Source organism: Geotrypetes seraphini, chromosome 1 (assembly GCF_902459505.1).
Source record: "Geotrypetes seraphini chromosome 1, aGeoSer1.1, whole genome shotgun sequence".
NCBI classification, from domain to species: Eukaryota; Metazoa; Chordata; class Amphibia; order Gymnophiona; family Dermophiidae; genus Geotrypetes; species Geotrypetes seraphini.
Window position 1 is genome coordinate 1,577,531 of NC_047084.1, and position 22,339 is coordinate 1,599,869.

General features: G+C 41.9%; 1 long non-coding RNA gene across 1 annotated transcript; it reads left to right on the top strand.

Annotated features, from left to right (window-relative positions):
* Window positions 1-741: 741 nt before the first annotated feature.
* LOC117356750 lies at window positions 742-21,322 on the top strand. The gene is made up of 4 exons (XR_004538707.1): window positions 742-828; window positions 3,022-3,142; window positions 10,974-11,164; window positions 21,232-21,322. It is a non-coding gene; the product is annotated as an uncharacterized LOC117356750 (long non-coding RNA).
* Window positions 21,323-22,339: the final 1,017 nt, after the last annotated feature.

The following is a 22,339-nucleotide window of genomic DNA, read 5'->3' on the forward strand; positions in this document are numbered from 1 at the left end:
CCGGATTCTATGTTTGAGCAGGTTCAGGGCTGGAGGAGATGCATCTGGTACAGTGGTATGGGTGGGTTCTCCTTGAAGGGATCTTGTTATAGTTAGGGAGTTCTATGATTTCCACCTCTGCAGGTGCCAAGGCCTCCCCTCCGGAGGAAGCCGCACTTTTTTTCTTGCTGCTGCTGCGTCGGCAAAGAATGGGGACACATAAGTATACCATAACCAGCAGCTTATAATGTATCCAGTAGTCTATACCCACAGACATTGTCCCCAAAGGATATAAGGCCATATACAGATGTATTATGCATGTAGATTATGAACATTTATTAATCACAAAAATAAAATAATAGACTAAGGAGCCCTCTCCTAAAGCTGCATCAAGCAGCTAATGCAGGTTTTATCACATAGTAAACTTTGTCACAGGGTAACTTCAGGAACTGAGAAACGAGGTCCAATAAAGCCTATTCCTCAGCCTAAGCCCATAAAACTACAAGAGAAAAGTAATCCTGAGCAACAGTGTTCCAATTTGTATTCTCCTGCCTGTGGTTGGGAAAGAGGGGAACAGAATATTATAGGAACTAATGGTACTAGAGAGGCAGTTCCTAGGGGGAAGTCAGAGCAGATTACTCACAACATCCAGGGGGGACCAAGAGTCTTCCAAAAAAACACCTCATTAGGGAACAGGCTACACCTGATACTTATCAGAGTTCCTATAAGAATAGGTAGTTTGCTGCAGAAAGGAAGCCACAGAACCAGCACCACCTAAGAGAAGGATGGACTCGTGAGGAGAGGCCATTACCTAGAGCCAGGCGATGCATGGCACAACTTGAAACCCAGGTTAGCCCAGAGTTTGATTTAACTGATAATATTGTTGAAGCTGAAACCTCTAATAATTATCTGGAAGATATTGATGAAGATGTTTGCCCAGATGACTTGATGGAATTTACTGAAGGGAATTCAGGATTAGAAGAGTTTGATATGGAAACAGACTGTGGTTAATGTAATGCTGTTTGAAGCTTGATGTTGCAATGAAGATAAAAGTTTGAGGTTTGTTTCCCAAGTAACTGTGGCTGGGCAACCTGAAGAAATGTGTGCTTAATGCTAGTACTCTAAAGACTTTGAACTTGATAAAGCCTTTGCTAAAAGGGAAGTTTAAAAGGAAAACATTTAATTTTTATTTTCCTTTTTGGCTATGCTGGATAGCGCTGCATAGCACAGGCAGTGGCTTGTATGTGTTTTTGAGCTGGATTATTGGAACCTATTATTGGGGAAGGACCAACTACTGGTCAATGTGGGAGGAGGCCCTTCTGCCCCTAAATTTGTTGTTAGAAAACACAGCATGGCAAAATCCAGCCAGGCACTGCAAGAAAAACCTTACTGACAAGAATTTTTTTAAAATTAAAGATGTGTGTTTTCCAATAGGGAAGGTTTGGCCCTATAGTGTTTGGGGGCCAAACTAAGACCTGCCATTGAGTAGGCCTCAGGCCTGCTTAGGCCCGTTGTTTTGCAAAATACATTTTTCCTGTTGTTTTTTGGCTGGACTGAAAAGTTGAAATTGAATTTGAGCAGTGCTAAAGTTTTTAAAATTGAATGATAAAGCTTATAGAAATGGAATGTCTTTTGAAGACAGCAACTTATAGTGAATGCAAAAGTTTTTTCCTTTTTGTTCAAGAACTTAGAATTTGTTTCCTGATTATTTAAGAAGCAGTGTTTTGCAGAGTATTGTTTGTACCAGTGATATATATTTTTTAAAAAAGTTCCAAAAAGTGGCCTAAATTGGTACTTGGACGATCAAAAATACTAACTTTACAATCTATCATATAAAATGCTAGTATCAATATGTAAAAACTTAATACACCTTAGACAACTGGCAACTGAATTCAATGACAGAAGCTGCTTTTGGATTTAACAAAACCGTAGCATTAGTGCTGGTCACTGCTTTAACAGCTCCAATGCTCATAGAATTCCTATGAGCTTTGGAGCTGTTACCACCATGGTCAATGCTAAAAACTGTGCTATGGTTTTGTAAAAGGGGGTATAAATGAACTGCTGTTAATTGACATCATTTGTGTCTTGTCTGCCTTTGATGTGGCAACAAGAGTCTTGTCTGCTGATCAGATTCCTACTTTTTGCAATGTCCTTCCATCAAATACCTAGCTTCTCAAGAATCTTACTGTTACTGCAACAGAGCTATCCATCGTTGCTAGCATCAAGGAGTATTTCCAAGACTCTATGAGCATCAAGAGCAGCGCGGGCCATTCAGCATGGCTCACCGCGCTATAAACTGCTAGCACAGTTTGATAGAAGAGGCCCTTATTTTACTGTTCATCCACTAGGTATAGCATTGAATATAGGCTGTACCTATATAATTTCCAGGAACTATAGTGTGAATGACTCAGATATTCAACGCTAATGCTCGGATATGTCCGAGTACTGAATATCCAGGTCTACTGTAGCCAGCAGCAGTCAGTGTTTAAAAAAAAAATGCTCAGCACTGCTGGTTGTATAGTGTCCTGGTAAAATATATTGAAATGTCTGAGCAGTCAAGTAAGTTACAGTAGTGCCAATTAGAAAAAGTATCCAATATCTAATCTAATCCAATCCATTATTTCTGAGGTATTACAGATGTGTATACAACAATATATTATAGCAATTTGAGGAGGACCGAGTTATGAAAAGAGTGACTGTAGTGCTGTAACACTTGAGTTGGGTTTGGGATTTAGAGATATTAGGTATTTTGAGTTAGTTGTCTATAGAGTTTATGCTTTCAAATTAGAGAGGGGGGTCCTTTAACTAAGGCGCACTAGCGTTTTAGCGCACGCTAAATGCTAACGCGTTCATTTTAGTCTATGAATGCATTAGTGTGTAGCGCATGCCAATATTTAACGCACGCTAAAACGGCTAGCGCGACTTAGTAAAAGGACCTCATGAGTTGTTGTTTATTTTTTTTCAAGCTGACATTTATGAAAAAAGCTTTTTCTGTGTTTATGTTTTTGGTTGAAACATACAATGCCATCTTTCTGGAAATAGGTATCTACCACTTCTGATTGACTTCTGCCCTGGCAAAGTTCTACATGTCAAATCAATTCCATCTTGTTGATTGGAAAACATGCAAACATGATTAAGAGAATGAAAATGCATTCTATGAAAGGTCAGTATTTCCTGTTCTACAACGGCTGATTCATTACTGTTATGCCAAACTTTAATATGTATTTTGGGGAAACTTGTTAGCTGAAAATTGGTACAGTAATAAAATAAAATTGCTTTATTACTGCTAAACCATTTACAGGCAATAAATTATTTCAGATAAAAATGTCAGTCTCTCTAAATATAATCATAGGATAGAAGCTACAGTCCAGAAAATCCAAATGGAGTGATTGCTAGATGGAAATGTTTTGGAGTGGTTTTCAGATACTTTGAAAGATTTAGAGACAAGGTTTTGTTTTTTTGTAATTCTTTTTATTTAGAAATGTTTTAACATGTGTAAATTACTTTTTTAAAGTGGGAATTGACTTATCATGTTAATTCATAGTTCAATGCATGTTTCAATTAATGTTGTATGTACTGTTTTGCATGCTTAAAATGAATTTCTGCTAATGAATGCACATCAAAAGAACATAAGAATACAAGCATTGCTAGAGTGGGACATACCTCAGGTCCATCAAGCCCAGTATCCTGTTTTCAACAGTGCCTAATTCAGGTCACAAGTACAGTTGTGTTCATAAGTTTACATACCCTGACAGAATTTGTAAGTTGTGTACCATTTGTGGAAATTTGAGTGATCCTGCAAATCGCCATTCTGTAATTTAGGAGCATTGGTCAAGTGAAGGTATTTATCATCACAGAATTCTGTGTGCCCTTTAGTAATCATAATGATAACTGAACTCTCACAGATTGCCCTGATCAAAAGTTAACATACCCTTGAATGTTTGGGCTGATAATATACACTCAGATTGATACACACATGTTGAGATGGCAATGAAGGGTAAGTATCCACTACTAGGATGGATCTTGTTTGCTCTCATGACTTTGCCCACTTTTAGTTTTTCCAGTTGTTCATAAACAATTTCTTCTGTGAACATTTACCTTGGTCAGCCAACTGAGGTCCTTCTCTAGATTTTTCTTCCATACACACAGAACTAGAAGTATTTGTTTAGCAAAGCCACTTTCCTCATCACGGTTCTCAGCATCTTTTAGTCTTACAATTTCATTTCTAGTCTTCCTCCTATCTCCAATATACCCCAAAATGATCTTGTCTCCTCACTTTACATTTCTAGCCATTTTTTCTTCTGCCTGTGCTTTTACCTATCATATTTCGCTCTTCATTTTTTTTTGTCTTATCCAGTATTTTCTGTGTTTCTCCTCTTGTGTTCTGTTGTATTCCTTGAATGCAGCCTCTTTTGCCTTTATTTTTTCACCCACCTGTTTTGAGAACCAAAATGGTTTTCTTTCCCTCGTGCTTTTATAGCTCTTTTCAGCTTGGATCACTGTCTTTCCATTTCTCTTATATCCTCCCGTCCTATTAGTTCTTTCTTCAGGAATGCTCTAATTTTACTAAAATCTGCATACATGAAATCTAGGACTTTGAATTTAGTGGGTCCATGGTCCTCTTTAGCTGTTACATCAAACCATACTGTATGATGATCACTGCTACCCAGATGGACACCCTCCTGGATATTAGACACACTTATTCCATTTGTGAGCACCAGATCCAGCGTTGACTCTTCTCTTGTGGGTTTTGATACCATTTGTCTGAGCAGAGTGTATTGAAAGGCATCCATAATCTCTTTGCTTCTTTCTGATTCTGCAGTTGGGACATTCCAGTCTGCATCAGGAAGGTTGAAATCGGCACCTCCTCTTTCAGACTCAGTTTTTGGATATCAGCACCCAGCTCTTTATCCAGCTTGTCTGTTTATGTTGGAGGTCTATACATGTATCAAGTTTAATTTTATCTTGATATACCACCTAATAGTCTAAGCCAGGGGTGCCCACACTTTTTGGGCTTGCGAGCTACTTTTTAAATGACCAAGTCAAAATGATCTACCAACAATAAAATTTAAAAAAAAACACAAAGCACATTGTACGCATAGAAAATGTTAATTATCATTCCTATTCCAGGGTTTTTCAAAGAGGTCAAAGCAGATGACTCTATGCACTATCACCTCAGTAACAACCATACAAAAATAGACAAATATACCCCCCTCCCTTTTTACTAAACCACGATAGCAGTTTTTAGCGCAGGAAGCTGCGCTGAATGCCCAGCGCTGCTCTCGACACTCATAGGCTCCCTGAGCTAAAAACCTCTATTGCGGTTTAGTAAAAGGGGACCTTAATGTAAAATATAGACAGCAGATATAAATTCAGACACATTTTGATCACTAAATTTAAAATAAAATCATTTTTCCTACCTTGTCTGGTGATTTCATGGTTGCACATTCTTCTTCTGACTGTGCACTTTCTTCCCTTCTTTTAGCCTGTATGCTTCCTCTCCTCCAGACCTTATTCCTTCCCCCAACTTTTCCTTCCTCTTCCCTGCCCTTTCTTTCTCTCTGCCTCCCTTTCTTTTTTTTCTGTTTCTCTTCTTTCCTTCTGTCTCCCTGCCTGCCCTTTTTCTTTCTTTCTCCCTGCCCTCCCCCAAGCCACTGCCACTGCCATCGGGGACCAGGACCCAAACGCCACCAATAACAGGCCCCAAGTTCTCCCTGTTTCGGCCAACTAGCATTCCTCTCCCCGACGTCAATTCTGCCGTCGGGAAGAGGAAGGCTGATCAGCCCAAGATCATGATCAACCTATTGGGGGAAATGCTGCCGGGTCCTGCCTTCACGGAAACAGAAAGTAGGCAGGACCCGGCAGCAAGAAGAGGAAATGCTTCATTTACTTGTCTCCCGCCTTAGCCCGTAGCGAACGCTTGCTTCAGGGCTCTCAACATGTGCGTGCCGGCTTCCCTTCTCCCCTCCCCCCCGGACATAACTTCCGGTTTCGGAGGGAAGAGAAGCCGGCACGCACACTTTAGAGCCCGGAGCATAAGTTCGCTACGGGCTGAAATCTCCAAGCCGGTTTTTTTTTGGGGGGGTTTAATGTTCAGCAGCGGCAGGTGACAGCTGGGCGGACCGCCCAGCTAAAAGGCCCTAGGGAGAACACTGGAGAGGAAGGCTGATCGGCCCGTAGATCAGGACGGCAACACGAGTCTGCGATCGACTCACGTTGCCTTCCTGAGCTACTGGTCGATCGCGATCGACGTGTTGGGCACCCCTGGTCTAAGCGGTGTACATACAAATTTATAAAAACAAAGCAAAATAGGTTTAAAACAAAATTGTCAGTGGGGCAGACATATACAAACGGTAAACACATACTTGCTACAAGAGGAAGGAGATGCTAGTTACATTAATTTCCTATATAAAAAAGGTGAGACAGAGTAGGAGGGGAAAGTGGGCTAAGTCTTGAAATGGTGATGGCTGGATGTATGTAGTTAAAGCATCTTTAAACAGAAATGTTTTAAGATTAGATTTGAATTTTGTCAGGCAGTCTTCTTTTCTGAGGTAATGAGGAAGGGCGTTCCATAAGCTTGGAGCAGTAACTGAAAAAGAGAGTTTTCTGGGTGGTATCATAGAATATATGATGAATCGAGGGGACTGAAAGAAGAATTTGGGCCGAACAAAGTGATCTTGAGGGGGATTATGGTAATGGCAGTTGATCGATGACAGTGTATGTTCAGATCTTCCTTTAAAAGTAAGAAGAAGGATTTTGTATGTTATCCGATGAGTGATAGGAAGCCAGTGGGCATCTTGAAATAGTGGAGTGACATGATCATACTTTTTTTTTCTTGTAGATGATTTTAATGGCAGCATTCTGGATTTTTTGGAGTCTTCTTATCTCTATTAGTAATCCCTTGGCATAGGGAATTGCAATAGTCTAGATGAGATATCACCAAAGAGTGAATAAGAATATTTAGTGATTGAGGTTCAAGAAAAGTGGGGATAGAACAGATCATTTGTAATTTGAAAAAAAGCATTTCTTAAGGTACCATCTTTTCTCTTCAAACTGATCCATAAAGCTTCCTCCATTCCCCAGGACCCCTGTATTTCAGCTGCTTTAATATTGTTTTTCACATATAATGCCACTCCTCCACCTTTCAGCTATCTCTATCCTATCTAAAAAAAATTTATAGCATGGAATGGTTAGATCCCACTCATGGGAATCATTGAACCATATCTCTGTGATAGCAACAATATCCGAGTCTGCCTCTAAGAGCTTACAGATCCTAAACTTTATTATCTAAACTTTGAGCATTTGCACCCATTGTTTTACTGAAATCTTCTGTATAGTGTTTTGCCTACTTTCCCCTTCCCCTTTGTTGATGGTGGTGTTAACATTACCTTCCCCACTGCTGTTGCATTTTTGCATTTTCTGGGGATGACTTTTTTCACCTGCTTTCCTTTGTCAACCCCACGCCCTAGACTGAATGTCTAGAATTATACTGTCTGATTTTCTCACCAAGTATCCTCCTTCCCACCACAGAAAGATGTAGGCCAGGGATCTCAAAGTCCCTCCTTAAGGGCCACAATCCAGTCGGGTTTTCAGGATTTTCCCAAAGAATATGCATTGAAAGCAGTGCATGCACATAGATCTCATGCATATTCATTGGGGAAATCCTGAAAACCTGACTGGATTGCGGCCCTCAATGAGGGACTTTGAGACCCCTGATGTAGGCCATCCTTACAATATAGCCTTTTATTTTTTCATATATTGCCCCACCTTCCTGTTGACACCAGATTTTGAGCTACTTATTAAACTTCTCTTTATTATGAAGTCTTTCCCTTACCGGTAGGCAGTACTTCAGAAAAGGCTACAGTCTCTAGCAAAGATTTCAGACCTTTTCCCAGCTTCAGAAAAGCTCTCTTTGCTTCAAGTACATTACTTTTGACCAGATTATCTGTCTCCAAGTGAATCGGTAATAAGAAAAAGGGTGCTTCTATGTCTCCTTTTGTCATCAAGGCTCAAAACTCTATGCCTGCATCAACTGAACTACCTGATCGAAAGAGGCATGCTGCACAGAACAAAACTCCAGATCAATAAAATCACTGATTCCTCACCCTGCTGAAAAGGAATGCATCCAGTTCCTTCTTGGAGATCAAACTCAAAGGGGACACCACAAAATTCAAAAAAGGATGAAGATCAATTGGTCCTGAAAATCTACCCAAATGCAACGCCTTTTGAATTTTTTCCCCTCACAATATCTTGATGATATAAAACTGATCCTGAATTGTGACACTTATGCTCCAAACATGGGCCATAAAATGAAATTTGAAAGCTAATTGAAAACCTATCCCAGAAAAACTGCATGCTACACTAACTTGCAGCAACTCAGAGAGCCTACAACTGAATGGGGGATAGAGTTTTGCTGAAGGCCTCCAACTGACACCCTGGGGGCAATTCTCACTGACTGAAACCTAATGCCAGAAAAGGGGCTATAAAACATTGAAACACCAGGTGTGCGGCCCCACAAACTAAACAATGATGTCAAAAGACAAGCTGGGCAATCAGATTGTCCAGCATTAAAAATGAAAATACTTTGCCTTGCAGAAAGGTTCAAGCCACACCTCCAGGCTGTGGTCCAAAACTCACACTAGACCCAATCCCCCCTAGCCACTCACTATTGGGCCCAAACACAGATGTAGGCTGACTGAACCTCGCAGATGTACTCCCCCCTTTCGTCACCCAGTGTCTAGCTAGCATGTTGGCCAACAATAAATCCATATCCTACAGTAATATCCCCAAGCCTCAGACTTATCCTTTGCCAATGCTTTCCTAAACGACTCATAATAATTGAGCTACACCTACCCACTGAAGGTTCTATAACAGGAGTGCCCACACTTTTTGGGCTTGTGAGTTACTTTTAAAATGACCAAGTCAAAATGATCTACCAACAATAAAATTTTAAAAAACACAAAGCACACTATACGCAGAGAAAATGTTAATTATCATTTATATTCTGGGGGTTTTTTTTCAAAGAGATCAAGGCAGACGACTTTATGCAATGTCACTTCAGTAACAACTATACAAAAATAGACAAATATACCCACTCCCTATTTACTAAACCCGATAGTGTTTTTTAGCACAGGGAGCTGCGCTGAATGCCCTGCGCTGCTCTTGATGCTGATAGGCTCCCTGCACTAAAAAACACTATTGTGGTATAGTAAAAGAGGGTCATAGTGCAAAATATAGACAGCAGATATAAATTCTGAAAACGGCCACATTTTGATCACTAAATTGAAAATAAAATCATTTTTCCTACCTTTGTTGTCTAGTCATTATTCAAATCTTGTTGGTCCCAGGTTCTGGTTGTCTTCTGATAATTTGCTTGCTAGAGTCTCCTTCTTTCTTCTTTCTCCGTGCTAACCATCCATCTTCTATCTCTGTCCTCCCCTTCCGTTTCCCTTCCCTCCCCTGGAAGTCTGACATCTTTCCTTTTTTTCATCTCCATCCACAGATCCACCTTTTCTCAACTACCCTTTCATCCAGCAGCTCTCCCTTTCTTTTCCCAACTACCCTCCTATCCAGTATCTCTATCCCCCCTCCACACCATCCCTTGTGTCCAACTTCTCTCCCTTTCTGTTCCTTCCCTCCCTAAATCCCATTGTCCACCATCTCTCTCCCACTCCTCTGCTTTTAGACCCATTATTTCTTCCTATAGTCTGGCATATGCAAGTCTCTTTGAACCCCCTTCCCTCCCTCCATTCCTTCAATACCAGGGCTCTCTTCCCCCTGAAGGTTTGCACCCCACCCCTGAAGTCCTACCTGTCCCCTCTGAAGTCCTGCACCTCACCCCTGAAGGCCTGTCCCCCCCCCCCTTGGGAAGGCCTGCGTGTTCCTCCCTGGCCTCCCGCCATCCCTTTATCTAATTTTAGCAGGGAGCAGCTTGCAGAGAGGATCGCCAGTACTTTAGCGATCCTTGCCATAGGCCTCAGGAGCTGTCTTCTATCTGCCACGATCCTGCCTCTGACTCAGAGGAGAGGCGGGACCGTGGCAGAGGGAAGACAGTTTCTGAGGCCTGTGGCAACCTGCAAGGATCGCTAAAGTACTGGTGATCCTCTCTGCGGGCTGCTCCCTGTTAAAATTAGGTAAAGGGATGCACAGGAGGCCACAGAGAAAGACGGATACCACAGCACTTCCCGACTGACCCTACCCCCTCACCCTCTAAAGCAGGAGCGGCGGCGGCTGGCCAGCAAGATTCAGCACTGCTGATCCTGCTTTAGGAGGCGAGGGGGGAGGGTCAATCACTGAATTGGGAGGCCGATTTTAGGTTTGTTTGTTGTTGTTTTTTTAAATCGTGGTACTTCTGTCTCCTGTAGTGAGCTAAGCTGCAACCCCCCTGCCATCACTCTGATTGGCTGGTGTTTTCCAAGAAATGGATTAATTGGACGCCAGTCAGGAGGAGAAAAAAAAGAGAAGGGAAACCGCATGGCTCCGCGATCGACTGGGGTTGCCTGAGCGATCAACCGGTCAATTGCAATCGACGTATTGGGTACCCCTGTTCTATAAGCTTGCAAAATTAAGAACTAAGCAATCCAAAATATTATGCAGGCTTGGACCCACTTAAACTCCGGAATTTGTTGCCAGAGAATCTGGTGAATGCAGTTAGCTTAACAAGGTGTAAAAAAGAAGTGGATCATTTCCTACAACCAAAATCCACAAGCTATTATTAAGATGGCTGGGAGAAATCCACTGCTTATTCCTAGGATAAGCAGCATAAAATCTATTTTACTCCTTGGGATCTTGCCAGGTACACTTATGACTTGGTTTGGCCACTGTTGGAAACAGGATACTGGGCTTGATGGACCTTCAGTCTGCCCCAGTATGGCAACTCTTATGTTCTTAAATGCTGGCATACACATGGAATGCAAGAATCTAATTAAGAATCATTTTGGACGCTCACATGTTTTTTTTTCTTACTACTCTCCTCTTTACTTTCAACACTCTAGATACTTGAGCCAAACCTGTAGGTGAAGAGCCCTGCGAGTTTGCTCAGATAAGCACTTTCTTTTCCAGAAAAGGAAAGCAAGAAGTGGATAAATGTTGAGAAACCTTCTTCCTGTTTCTTGTCTCATCCTGAATTTAACTTCGTGGATGCTTAACTATCGCAGGTGTTACCTTACACTTCATTGATTTGATTGTAAGTAGTCAAACAGCTTTTTAATGATCACTATCTCAGATGACCTTCTAACCCTTCTGTGGAGATGGTTTGTAGTTGACAAATATGACAGGCCGAGCTACTATGCCCCTAGGCCAGCAATATTTTTTTTTATCACTAATCCATCACGAACATCAAAACATAATGAGATATCTTGAAACAGTGCCAGAAGTGAGCTCATGTGACACTGAAATGATAAATTAACTCTACCACTTAGAAAGGAGCATACAGTAATGTAAAGGCAATTTCATTTCTTGGAGGGGCCTTAAATAAAAAGGTAAAATATTACACCCCATTGTTATAGGATTATCTCTACCTACAACACACATCATTTCTACATAGTTTCAACATGCCACAGCACGGCGAAAATGTTGCTTTCCATGTAGTTTATGGGATTTTTTATTTTGTGTTTTCTTATGTTTGTTTCAGAACAATGTCATCAATATTGTGCACTATTGACAACAGGAGAATAAACCTGAAATTTCACATTTTTTCCCTGTCATTTTGGGTTAAAAACAGCACTGGAAATGACTGTCCTGAGTTGAATATTGCTATTAGTCAGATATGTTCTGCTGTTGATCATCTTATATGGATATTCAGCACCAGCCACTGCCTAGTGACACTGAATATCCAGATTTTTTTTTTTTTGACCACCTGGGTCAGCACTTTTAAAAATGCTGACTGCAGCAGCTGAATATTGAACCAGTTATTCTTACTCTTATTATGTTTGCAGTATTAACTATAGATGCACATCTTTCACCTTTCCATGTAGACTGCTATGAGAAAAACAGAATGGGTTTCAGGTTTTTTTTTCTCAATCTAAGTCGGTGTATCACAAATTGTGTGCCGAATGAGATTTCGGGTGTGCTGTGAGACGCCAGGAAGGAGGAGAGGCACCAGTTGACTGCCTACAGGACATGCCACCAGCACCTCTCCTCCCTGGCGTCTCTCCTCCTCTCCGTGCCTCTTCTTTTTCAATATCACACACTGGTAGCTTAGGGCTCCATCTGAAGGGCCTCAGCGCATGCGTGGACATTGGCATAATGACATCACGCATGCACACTTTCAGGTGCCCTTGAACTGTGGCCACCAGTTTAGTGTGCCACGGCTTGTAAAAGGAGGTCTAAGTTATAACTTCTTTCCACAATGCTCGATATCTCCTCAGTATAATATTAATGGTGAAGGTCACACCCAGAATGATAGAATTGTACTTTGGCAAGATATGTAGCGTTCCTTTAACTAAATCGCAGTAGAACTTTTTACCGCGGGTCGGTGAGGTACCATATACCTTCTATACCGCAAGTTTCAACAAGGATTCATAAGAACATAAGAATTGCCACTGCTGAGTCAGACCAGTGGTCCATCATGCCCAGCAGTCCGCTCACGCGGCGGCCCTCTGGTCTAAGACCAGCACCCTAACTGAGACTAGCCCTACCAGCGCACGTTCTTGTTCAACAGAAACTTGTCTAACTTTGTCTTGAATCCTTGGAGGGTGTTTTCCCCTATAACAGCCTCTGGAAGGGCGTTCCAGCTTTCTACCACTCTCTGGGTGAAGAAGAACTTCCTTAAGTTTGTACGGAATCTATCCCCTTTCAACTTTAGAGAGTGCCCTTGTTCTTCCTACCTTGGAGAGGGTGAACAACCTGTCCTTATCTACTAAGTCTATCCCCTTCGGTACCTTGAATGTTTCGATCATGTCCCCTCTCAATCTCCTCTGTTCGAGGGAGAAGAGGCCCAGTTTCTCTAATCTTTTGCTGTACGGCAGCTCTTCTCTGGACCCTTTCGAGTAGTACCATGTCGTTCTTCAGGTACGGTGACCAGTGCTGGACGCAGTACTCCAGGTGAGGGCGTACCATGGCCCGGTACAGCGGCATGATAACCTTCTCTGATCTGTTCATGATCCCCTTCTTTTCAATTCCTAGCATTCTGTTTGCTCTTTTTGCTGCCGCCGCACATTGTGTGCACGGCTTCATCAACTTCTCGATCAGAACTCCCAAGTCCCTTTCCTGGGAGGTCTCTCCAAGTACCGCCCCGGACATCCTGTATTCGAGCATGAGATTTTTGTTACCGACATGCATCACTTTACACTTATCCACATTGAACCTCATCTGCCATGTCGATGCCCATTCCTCGAGCTTGATTATGTCACGTTGCAGATCTTCGCAATCTCCCTGCGTCTTTACTACTCTGAATAACTTCGTATCATCCACAAATTTAATCACCTCTCTCGTCGTACCTATGTCCAGATCATTTATGAAGATGTTAAAGAGCACGGGTCCAAGCACCGAGCCCTGCGGCACCCCACTGGTGATGCTCTTCCTGTCCGAGTATTGTACATTTACCCCCACTCTCTGTTTCCTATGCTCCAGCCAGTTTTTAATCCACGTGAGTATTTCACCCTCAATTCCATGGCTTGCAATTTTCTGAAGTAGTCGTTCATGTGGAACCTTGACGATCGCCTTCTGAAAATCCAGATATACAATGTCAACCGGATCACCCTTGTCTATCTGTCTGTTTACTCCCTCAAAGAAGTGCAGCAAGTTCGTCAAACACGATCTGCCTTTGCTAAAACCGTGCTGACTGGTCCTCATCAGCGGTTTACAATAAGATTTCTAGTCAGTGATCATGAACAATGAGATTTAGATGGAGGAAGTAGAGCACCATTGCATTTCGAGGTAAATGCTCCGATGAGCATCAGTGCATTTACTTCATCGGCCCATGGTAGAAATCTCTACAGCGGTTTTGTAAAAGCCGGCCTTAGCCAGAGGAAACGCTGCTAAGGCTAACTGCTAAGATTAATTTGAACCTACGTCATATTAATCTGAAATTGGTGTCCTGAACTGTATGAAAACAAAACCACAGGTGCCACCTCATCCTCCCTTGGGTCATGTAATGATTCATGCTTCCAGCTGTTTGTATAATGAATACTCTCATTACCTGTGGGACTTTGGCCGTCAGAACAGCTGATGAGAGACAACAGCAGTGAGCGTCTTATTCTCTTTCCTCTGTCAGGCTTTCTGATATGATATCCTTTGTTGTTTCCTTCATTTGTACATTTAGGGGGCAATTTAATAAAGCTATTTCCCAGTGCAATTGGCCCCATACATACTGTATATAATTGGCCTCCTATAAAAACCAACCAGCGCAAAAGTATGCATGATGACATAATGGTACACACTTTGTAGGCAAACATGTACAGGGATGAAGTTTGGACAGAGCATGGGAATAGTTTCCAAGCATGCATGTAAATTATAAAATGCACTATTCAATGCATGCACTTGATTAATCTCAAGAGTATCATGTGGATATGCCTGTACCTGCAAGGTGCAATTTCTGCTTTTCACATTCGTATAACGATACACAAGTGCCTCGCATGTCTGTAAAAAAATAGTGCCTAAGTACAGTATGTACGTCCCATCTTAAACCAGGCAATCTGGTAAAACTAATCTCTATGGAGGCCATTTGTAATAAGGAACTTAGGTAATACCTTATAGGACAAGAAGGTGCCTATTTTAGATGCCTATGTGCTGTACCTTCATAAAATATTATACTACTAAAATTCCCAATGCTACTAACCCACTTTTAGAGTATTACTACTAAAGAAAAAAGCAACCTACAATCACAGCGCACTCAATCTTATATTTTTTATATCTATATATCTATTTGGCCAAATCAGCAGTGAACAACACTGATAGTTTCACTTTCCCTCGTGTGCGTCAGGTCCCCATAATCGTCATTGGTCCATTTTAAACTGGATTTTCTCATTTGTAAATCTTCTCTTAAAGTGCAACAACTGCAAAATCTTGTGAATTTTCAAATTCAAAGCGTGATAGTTTCTTTGAAGCATTAATAATGAAGGACTGCCTACATAGCTATGTAACTGCTTCAGGATGCTAGATCTCTTCATGACTAACTGCTTTTCCTTGGACTTCTTTTGAAATACTTTATAAAATACTCATACAAATTCTGCAGTGAGTGGAGGAGCAAGAGTAAATATTAGCATACAAAGTACTACGTAAATTGCAACTCTACTTCCTTTCTGCCCTATTTCCGTGAGCATTCCAACAACGCCAAACACCACTGTAGGTGTGGCTAACAGCAGAAGTGGCATTAGGCATCATAAAGCACCTCTGTAGACGCGATTCACATGAAAGGTAGGTGCTGGAAATGTAGGCCTTGAAAACCCTGACCTATATTTCCAGTGCCTACCTTTCCTGAAGCTATGATTCTATAAACAGTGCTGTTGTGTGACTGACACATGATCAGCAGCCGTTTTTAAGGTGGCGGCTACCAGCAGCACCATTTAAAGAATCTGGGCCTCAATCTCTAGTTGAGATAGTTAAGATAAAGCCTGCAATGCTGTTCGACTCCTTGCAAGAAGGTCTCACGCTGCACTAGGTCTATGGTGATTCCAGTGGCCAAGTCAGTTATCAGCTTAACACCTCGCTTGGCTGTGTCATTAGCCATCTTCACTGTGTTGACAAACTTTCAGTGGTATGAAAGCTTGGATCTTCAGACCATCTATCCACTGGCGTCGCCAACTATTCATTGGTCATACCAAGAGCGTGATGCAGGAAATGTGATTCAGGCACAATCGAGTCTCCAGTGATACACCTCAGTTTACCTACTCAAAAACTGGCATTTCTCAGGCAGCAGATCAGCTGCTGATGTCATACTGCCCGGACAAGCCTAATCAGCAATTTTATAGTCAAAAGATTTATGGCTCCTTTTACAAAGTGCGTTAGGGCTTTAACGGGCGGAATAGTGCGCGCTAAAATGCCACGTGCGCTAGCCGCTACCGCCTCCTCTTGAGCAGGCAGTAGTTTTTTGGGTAGCGTGTGCTAATCCGATGCATGCGCTAAAAACGCTAGTGCACCTTTGTAAAAGGAGCCCTTAGTTGTTCTATGAGTTTCTGTTTGATTTCTGTATGACATTTCAACCTAGAAATTCTTTCACATATGTTAAATGTCAGATTTATTTACATTATATTTACATGTTTAATCTTTGTCCATAGCACAATGATAGCATTATATGTTTTGTGCAAAATTATCAGCCAGTTTTGAGGGGAAAACAGATTTTGGTGGTGCTTGTATTCATTGGCTTTGAGCAACCCCAGGATGGGCCTAAAAAACTGTACAAAAAATATTTTGTGATCAAGCAAATTCACGGGAAAAACTTCAATTAGTAAAGTTTCTCCAACTTTGGGTTTTTCTGGACAACCTAATCTACCACAACTGCCTTTAATTGTGTAATGTGTAACTTCTAAATGAGATCAATCCACAAATTTTTTAATTTGGAATAACAAACAATCTAAGATCTAAGAAAAAATTATGATTACCAAAACACAACTGTGCCTATGACGGTAGAATGGATTTTTCTTTTGCTGAAAATTGTATTGGTGCCCAGGTGATACGTCATTAGTCAGTGGGGAGTTTGTATATAAGAACATAAGAATAGCCTTACTGGGTCAGAGCAATGGTCCATCAAGCCCAGTTGCCCGTTCTCACGGTGGCCAATCCAGGCCACTAATACCTGGCCAAAACCCAAGGAGTAGAGTGTGTATTAAAAATAAATGACACCAAAGGATCCAAGTTGCAACTAAGGAGTGAGGAAATAGAAAATAAATAATTTCTAACCAACAGTATTTGGACTTGGGAGGGAATGAACAATCACCAAGGGCTCCTTTTACGAAGCCGCGTTAGTGGTTTTAGCGCACACAGCTTTTTAGCGTGCGCTAAACCTGCGCTACATGGCTAGAACGAACGCCAGCTCAATGTTGGCATTAGCATCTAGTGCAGCCGGCAATATAGCATGCGCTATTACGCGCATTAAACCGCTAAAGCGGCTTCATAAAAGGAGCCCCAAGACTCAGAGTGAAAGGTGAAAGTTGCATTGGAGTTGAGATAAGTTAGGATAAAGCCTGCAATGCTGTTCCTCTCCTTGCAACTAAAGAGGAAGGGGCTAATCCCAGTTAGTCTATTAAAACCAGGATGTGTTTACAGCATATCTGGGGTAGACCCACCTGATAACCCACGACATCATTACAGAACTGGATGTAATAGTCAAACAAAGGCCTTATCGGGTTCCTGTGTGGAAGTTGAAGAAATGTTAAGGCTGGGCATGATAGAAGAATCTAACAGCGATTTGGTCCTCCCCTATAGTCCTGGTGCCAAAACCCAACGGGAGTCTCTGGTTTTGTCTAGATTTCCGGAAGGAGTACTTCAGTAGTGCTAAAGAAATGATAAATAGTAATAGTAGTAGTCTCTCAATCTTTCTCACGTGATTCAGTGGCAGGGCAGGAGTAACCAATAGGCCCTGTAGGCACGTGCCTAGGGCCCAAAATGGTCAGGGGGGCCCGATGAAGGAGGGCATCAACATTGTTTTTTTCTAAACAGCGATGGGCTTCTCCAGCATTGATCGGCAACACAGCGCCCCCCCCCCCCCGATTGGCAACACAGGCCCCCCCTGATCAGCAACGCGCCCCCCCCCCATTGATGGAAAGTAAGACAAGCAAGCAACGCGGGTAAGAAAGGCAATGGGACCTGTAATTTTGCAAGCGATGCTGCTTGCCCAAAGCTTCCCTCTGACGCAGCTTCCTGTTTTCGCCTGGGCGCATGATGGGATGGGGCGGGGCAGGGGGCCCAGTGTACTTGTGTGCCTAGGGGCCCTCGATGACTTAATCCTGCCCTGTTCAGTGGCACTCAGTTCATGGAGGCTTCAGAAATCAGGAGAATTACAGAAATCCAACTTTCTCTAGTAATCAGCCCTCTCTTCCTCCCTGACATGCTTTTACAGTTGTTAGGTATTCTGAAGCAGAGCTGAGTTGCTGGTTTGAATATTTTCAGGATCCGAAGCTATTCAAATTCTAAACATGTAATGGAAGTGACAAAGCAGTCAGAGGCTAGCTTAAGTTTGGCAGGCAACAGAATGAGAACTAGCAGCATAAATTAACCAAGAATGGCTGATGACATAACCCAATGTGGAGCCGCAGACCTTGGTTGTGGGATCATGCAGAACAGCAATCTGTCAGTGCCACTTAGCACCTCACATTTCAATGGAGATTTTTATTCATCCAAATTCACCCAAATCTATATTTGGCTTCTGCAAAAAATCAGAAAAAGGACATAACTGCTACAGAATTAGATATTTTATTATATTGTTAAAAAAGAAGCACTTTTGTCACCATGCAAAAAAGGTTATTTAGGGCACTCAGTAAGAGTCACTATACTGATTCTCCTCTAATGCTCTCTATACTGACAGACATGTCTGCAAAAAAAAAAAAATCACTGAGATTCATACATATGGCATTTAGTATTCTTTAGAAGGCCTCAGACAAAAGCATGCTTAATTCTAATAGCCAGGAGTAACTCTAGTACTGCCTTACTAATTCAGGTTCCATTATTGATTGTGACACTTAGGGCTCCTTTTACTAAGCTGCATTAGAGCATTAACCCGCAGAACAGCGCGTGCTGAATTGCCGCATGCGCTAGACCTTAATGCCAGCATTGAGCTGGCGTTAGTTTATTTATTTTATTTATACAATTTTCTATACTGTTCTCCCAGGGGGGCTCAAAACGGTATACATGTATTTGTTCAGGTACTCAAACAGTTTTCCCTCTCTGTCCCAGCGGGCTCCCAATCTATCTAACGTACCTGGGGCAATGGGGGGGGGATTAAGTGACTTGCCCAGGGTCACAAAGAGCAGCATGGGTTTGAGCCCCCAACCTCAGGGTGCTGAGGCTGTAGCTTTAACCACTGCGCCACACTCTGCATGCGCAAAAAAACGCTAGCGCGCCTTCGTAAAAGGAGCCCTTGGTAAAAAATAACAAACTCTTCTTCCTAAGTCCAGCTTCTTCACTTCCAACAAGCTGGAATCAAGGGTGATATGGATACAATATCATCAGATGAAAACAAAAACTGTGGATACAGATGTTCTGGAGAAAATTTATTAAACACTGGCATATAAAACCATGAAAATTCAATTAAAAAAGTACAATGATAAAAAATACTGTGTTGGATACCGTTTGGATTTTTATCACAGTATTTTTTATCATTGTACTTTTTAAATTGAATTTTCATGGTTTTATATGTCAGTGTTTAATAAATTATTTCCAGAACATCTGTATCCACAATTTTTGTTTATGTTTTCATCGGTGGATTGTTTTCACTGCGGATCATTAGGTCTCCCCATTTTTCTTTGTTGTGTGACACAATATCATCAGCCCTAGGTTAAAGGAGTGCAGCTCACTGAATCCTCTCAGAAATGGAAATATTCAGTACAGATAAAGGGAGAATATCCCTTCCTTGGGTAATGTTCAGCGGTTAAACTGTTCCTGCATGGTGAATGAATATGTCCATCGATGCTTAAAGAGTCTTTCCACTGGTGTGCTTGATGGAAGACTCATATTCTTTAGAATAAACACTTCTTTCACAGTTGGATAGCACTGGAAACTGGATATATCACATGCAGCATCATTCAAGAAGAGGTCTAGTTCCAACTACACAGCGTTGTCCCCTTTATTTGATTCATAGAAGGAGAAGCTGGTATCTTCACTGGAAGTTGGTGCTGCATTAGGAGTTGTGTCTGCAGTGTCAGCTTGAACCTGCATTGCTTGCATCAGCAAGTATTTGGCACGAGCTCTGGCAGCACCTGACGATCCAGCACAGCTTGAAATGTGGACGTGAAACACTTGCTACTATCAAATCATCCTTACCTTCAAGTGGAGCAAAGCGCTTAATGATTCCACTCATTAGAGCATCAACAAGTGGGCTGGCAAATTCGAGCGAAGGCCTGATGGAGATAAGATGTGCACGTAGGGAACAAATAATTGGCAGAAGAACTCCCATGAAACTCTGGTCTTCAACCTGCAGTGTGTCCAGTGCCATAGCAATCGGTTTCATCACCTTAATATACTCTACCATGAACGCAATTTCATTTGAGCGGAAAGCTGTTAGGGAAAGCTTCTCATAGATGTCATTGAGCACAGTTTCAGACTTTTTCTCCATAATAGAATACGCTTTGCCAACAGCATAACAGAATGAATTCCTTCTAGTAACATTTGGTACATCAAGTGTGGTTTCCAAAGTTTCGTACACTATTTCAGCTGCCTGTGGATTTTTAGGGATCCTTTTACGAAGGTGCGTTACAGCTTTAACGTGCGGAATAGCGCGCGTGCTAGCTGCTACTGCCTCCTCATGAGCAGGCGGTAGTTTTTCAGCTAGCATGCACTAATCCGGTGCGTGCACTAAAAACGCTAGCGCACCTTCGTAAAAGGAGCCCTTAATGTGCTTGTTCCAGACAGCACTGCATTTTGCCAAGGTTCTATGGCTTAACTTCTTGTAATTTGCATCTTCATGGGCCCCTTCTGAATAAGACACAGCAATCAAGTTCATTGTGTGGGTACTACAATGATGGTAAGATGGAAGTACATACTCTGTTGCTTCTGCTTCTGTTTCTTGTCTAGGATGTCTGCAATATTTGTGAAAGTCACCTCTCCATTGTTGATTTCTGAGGGCACAACTTGTGTTGATTCTATGACTGTTGTTTCTGTCTCTGAGAACACCTTGAACACCTTAACAAAGTTTGATCCATTGTCAGTAACTGTGCAGAGAACTTTGTCAATGATACAAAATTCGGAGTGGATGCAATCAGGTCGAAAGTATGTTGTCCTCGCAACATGAACACGCCAATGCTGCAGACTTTCATTCCAATGTGCTGATCTCGATATGGTAGCTCCTAAAAAAACTTCTGTTGTGGGAGGTCCATATGTCAGTTGTTGTGCAGATTTCACTCACTTATTCTGAAGGTCGTCTGTCATCGTACAATACAGGTTCTCAATGTGTCCAGTAAGAACCTTGCGAGTCAACATGGTTTTGCTTGGTTGAAGACCAGTGACCAACACAAAGAATTCTGGTGACTCAACTACTGAGAAGGCTTGCAAGTCCCCAATAACAAAATTTGTGATGAGATCATTGACCCTTTTCTGTGATAAAATGATGCCCCGGTTACTGCTCCTTGAAGTAGCCAAAGTTTGCTGTTTCTTTGGCAGGAATTCTGATGCATCTGACGAAGAACGGTTTGCTGATCTCTTCAATGAAGGCAGTTTATCATGCACAGCTGGATGGACATTTTGCAGGTGCTTCTTAAGATTTGCTGTAGTATTGACTGCACAGCTGTAGGTCTGCTTAGAAGCCGCCAAAGTTTTCAATGTACATGGATATTTCTGCTGCCTGGCTCTACTAGTGTAAAACATTCAGTGAACATTCAAATGAGTTTGCATTGTGGGCTTACTGAGGGTTAGGCCACAGCCAGAATTCATCCCCTCAAGGGTCACCCAGAGAGTCCCAGTTTCCCAGAACTCTGACAAGGTGCTTTTCCAGTCCACAGGTCTTTGTCACTGCCTCCTTTTTAATCTCAGGGTGAGATTATTTTATGTCCACAGTAGTCCTTCGTGGAGGCTTCCTTTTGGAAGGGGGTCTCGTCCTCCCCTTCTGGGGTTCTCTTCCCAGTGTTTAGGGCCTCTTAGCTACTTCAGAGACCCTTTTAATTACTAATAACAGTACATGCCAATGAGTTTGCAAATTACATTACATTTGTGATTTCTATTCCACCTGTGCCTTGCGGTTCTAAGCGGATTACAGTTAAAAGAGATCAGGACATTACCGAGAGAATTACATTACAACGATTTAAGTAAATTACATGTTGTGGTATAGAAATACAAGTATAAGATATCTGGATTTATCGATAGAATAACTTGACAGGGTTCAAGTAGTTACAAGGTTCAGTGGGGAAAACAATATAGGCAACTGAAGAAAGATACCTAACTTTGAAGGAATCAGTTAAGTGGATACCTAAGGGAGATGCTTATTTAGGAGAAGGTTAAATGGATACCTAAGGGAGATGCTTATTTAGGAGTTTGGATATTTTTCGTAAATGAGGTTCAAGGGGATGACTAGTGTGTTATTTGCTGGGGAGAGTGCATGTGCGATTGGGGAGGGGAATATTAAGTAAGGACGTGTTTTTTGAAAAGAAATGTTTTGATTTCTTTCCGAAACACTTTGTCTGTTGTTTTGATCATCAGTTTGGTGATGGTGGGGTCAATTTTCGCTGCCTGAGTTGTTAGAAGGCTGTCGTAAAGTTTCTTACGTTGGGTACCA